Source organism: Octopus bimaculoides, chromosome 12, assembly GCF_001194135.2.
Source record: "Octopus bimaculoides isolate UCB-OBI-ISO-001 chromosome 12, ASM119413v2, whole genome shotgun sequence".
In the NCBI taxonomy this organism is placed as follows: domain Eukaryota; kingdom Metazoa; phylum Mollusca; class Cephalopoda; order Octopoda; family Octopodidae; genus Octopus; species Octopus bimaculoides.
The window spans coordinates 47960437-47964419 of record NC_068992.1 but is presented as its reverse complement, the minus strand read 5'-3'; the positions used below and the strand labels follow the sequence as shown (position 1 = coordinate 47964419).

At 31.6% G+C, this 3983-nt stretch overlaps 1 protein-coding gene across 1 annotated transcript in view; it reads left to right on the top strand.

Annotated features, from left to right (window-relative positions):
* LOC106879854 (zwei Ig domain protein zig-8) overlaps nt 1-3983 on the top strand; it is a 683376-nt gene that overhangs the window by 409976 nt on the left and 269417 nt on the right. The gene's annotated exons all lie outside the window — the stretch shown is intronic.

Below are 3983 nucleotides of genomic sequence, written 5' to 3'. Positions count from 1 at the left end.
TATATATATATATATATATATATATATATATATAAACACTTTTATATACTTACTATTATGTTTGCAAGTAGTAGTAGTTGTAGTTGTAGAAGTAGTTCAAATGATGAAAATATTACACAATACATCTAATTGTCTAAAATATTAGTTTAAAATTGTTTTGATTATATATATCATCTCCCTCATTGACTGTATTATTGCTATGTCGCTGTCTTTTACCTTTTCAGCATTGCCAGTCATCACTTCCTCTCACTTCCAATTCAGATTTATCTTTGAACTAACCTTCACTCTTGTTCCCCAATTCACTATATTTACTCCTTATCTTTACATCATTTCTAAACATTTCTCAATTCTCCAGACACTCTTATAATTTCTCACCACCTTTTCTGTATTTTTTTTTGTTTGTTTCCCTTTTATATTCTATTCTCTTCATACCTTGCAAGCTCACCTTGCCACCACCATCTTTATCTCTCTTTCCAGCTCCATCTTGGTTACCCCTGTCTACTCTTATGCAATGCAAGGTAACCATGTTCACCTCTGCAGCAAAAAAACATCTTCATTTAAAATTTAACCTCTCAATACCTAACATAAAACTGCCTGCTTCTCTCCTGTAATCCCTCTAAGTAGAGGAGGTCTTGTAAGTTAGATGATAACCTCACTAATGCTGGTGCTATGAAATAAATCACCCAGTACATTCTGACAAGTGGTTGGTATTAGGGGAAAACATAGACTTCAAACTGTTGCATCTAAATTTCTGAAAAATTTTTTAATGTTTGTGGTTCTGTGAGGCATTAATATGCATTGAAATTTTATGCGTATTGAATAAGTTACAGAAAATCTTTTGCAACCTTTGTAGTCCCTATTGAAATGACGAACAATGATTAGTTGAAAGAATGCTTGATTACTATTGTTAGTAAATCATATGAGCACATACGAGGTCTCTTGCATCAAATTTCTTTTGGGAATTTATTGAACCTCTTAATTTGAGTAACTGTTGAGAGAACAGCATATGTATACAACTATATAGCCCCTAGGGGTGCTGGAAAATTTTATATGGGTACTGGTGACAAAGAACCAGTGGAGGTTAATAGATGGTAGATATATCTATGCAGGTTTTTTATGTTTGTTTCCTCTTTAAATATTCACTTTAAAATGATTTAAATATAATATTGTGATAAACTGCTTGTTAACTATAATTATAAAATACTATAGCAATGATGAAAACAGTAACAATAATAGTAGATTAGAAATGTGAGTAAAATTCCAACAATAAATAAATACCACTCAAGTACATAGACTATAAACAAATTAGAATAAAATTTAAGAGACTGTCAAAATTTTGAGTATTTCCATACATGCAACAAAGACAGTCACTGCACCTTTAGCATTAGATTACATCCTGACTTGTATCAATACACCAGTCAATATGTACATGCTTGAACATGGTTGATTCTAGCAATGAGTAACATATGTTAATCTCATAAACTACCCACACCTATAAACAGATGCATGTAAACTTGCACATGGGTTAAGAAATCAGTGTGTTTAAATATTGACAATACAACTGTAAATAGAAATACAAAAACAAATATGCCCTTATAAGGGCATATTTATCAAATTTTTGTATATAAAAGATGGAGGTGAAAATAACACAGAAGCAAGATATTTCAATTTAAGAAGGAATTTAATAAGACATGTTCTTGACCTCCAGACAGAAGATAAACTTTTTACTTCAAATTTTTATAAATTTTTACTGATATTTGATAGATGAGATTCAACAAAACTGGTAATGTTTTCTTTATATAATTTTTAAAAATTATTTTTATTAAATTCCCTCTTAAATTGAAATGTCTTAGATTTACTTCTGTGCTATTTCCACCTCCATCTTTTATATATAAAAATTAGATTTGTATAGATCTCTAATCTTTTCCAACTACATATATAAACATAATTAAAGGATAAACTCATTAAAAATCAATGAATTTTATCAGTGGCCAGCATATAAAAAAATCCATTTTAGGTAAAATTCATATGTAGATATATAATTATATAGAATATAATTATAATTCTTCCTTTCTCTCTCTCTCTCTCTCAAGCTCAAAGAATACATACCTGACTGAAGCCATGTACCAAAGATTGGGTCAGTTACTAAGTTCAAACACTGATGTGTTATATACATTCTTATTGTCACCTGTTTCAAATAATTCCTTGAAACTAAGTTACCTTTGTCTTATATTACCTGTATGCTTATTAAAAATGGCAGTGGTGATGTTCAAGAGACATCGATAAAGTGTTAATAAAAGTAAATGGGCAATAATTAGAAAGTCTGAGAAGCACCAATATACAAGTTTCTTGTTTAACTGATCGTTCTTTTATTCTTTTACGTGTTACATTCATTGGAATGTGGAAATACTGGGGAGTTACCTGAAGGGTTTTAATCAGTGTTTCCCCAACCTATTTTCTCCCAGGCCCCACTATAACTTTGCTGAAAAATGTATGTCCCACTGGCAGTCAGAAAAAAAAAACAATCTATTCTTAACTACGTGTATATAAATATAAACAAAATAACTTTTTTTTTTTCAAAGCATTGAAATGTGTATTGTATGATACAAATAAAATGCTAATTTTTTTGAAGGCAGAAATGCTGTTAGAACAGCAGAAATATTGGGTAAATTACCTTTACAAAGCAGAAAAATTTGTCAGCTAACAGTCATGGGACTTGAAGCCACATCCCTCAAAGACTCTGACTGAGTGCTTTACCATTAAGCTAAACTACCCACTGACAAATTTATCCCCAAATTTAAACATTATAAAGCTAAATGCACAACTATGTGTATATAAATATATGCTCCATTGGCAGTCGGAAAAAAACAATTTATTCTTAATATTTCATAATTATATACTTTCCTTAAAGAAATATCCACACTAGGGCATTAAAATAGCTCTATACTGAAGCAAACAGCCTAGGCTGAGTATAGGTGTAGTATGTTTGCTGTGGAAAAAAGATCTTCACAATTCTGTGACCCACTAAAAAAGAAAAAGATTTTGGGTCGCTCATCCCACCACAATTTTCCCAGGCCCCATTAGTGGGGGGTGTGCCCTATATTGGGAATCACTGGTTTAGATGAACAAGTTATCTCAGTACTTATTTTAAGTCTAGCATTTATTCTGTCAGTCTCTTTCTTGCCAAACCACTAAGCTACGAGAACATAAACAAACTACACTTCTTGTCAAGGCTAAGAATACACACACACACACACATGCACATGATGGGCTACCACAATTTCCCTCAACCAAATTCACTTAAAAGGTATTGGTTCGCCCCAGGCTATAGTAGAAGACACTTGCCCAAAGTACAATGTAGTGAGACTGAACCCAAAATCACATGGTTGCAAAATGGAACTTCTTAACCACACAGTCACATCTGTGATTATAGCTATGCTAGTGATCACATAGAAGATACTTTAAGTGACTCTGTAAAAGATATTTTGAGTTACTCTATAAAAGCTTAATTGACTCTATATATAGTTTAATTGACTCTATATATAGTTTAATTGACTTTATATATAATTTAATTGAGTCTATAAAAGATAGATGAATTGATTATATAAAAAGTTGATTGAAGTGACTGCATAGAAGCTTGTCTGGTGGATCCTGTGGATATATAGGTACTACATTGAGCTATCAAACAATTAGGTTAGTGCTTGTTAGTTATTTCCTTCAAATTTTGGGCATATAACACTATATAATGTTTGAAAACATTTGGAATGAACTGATGGATCTATCTAGCACTCTAAATAAAGCATGTTTCCAATCTAGTCTAAGATTTTTAAGTGCTACCAAGCCAATCCAATCAAATCGACAGAGATGACAGACATCATAAGAAGAAGTTGCAGCAGCATATTTCATCTCTACCCTTTCTGCCCAAACAGGCGCCATCTGTTGCCAAGTTAGAAACAAACAAACGATGAAACAAGAATAAAAAT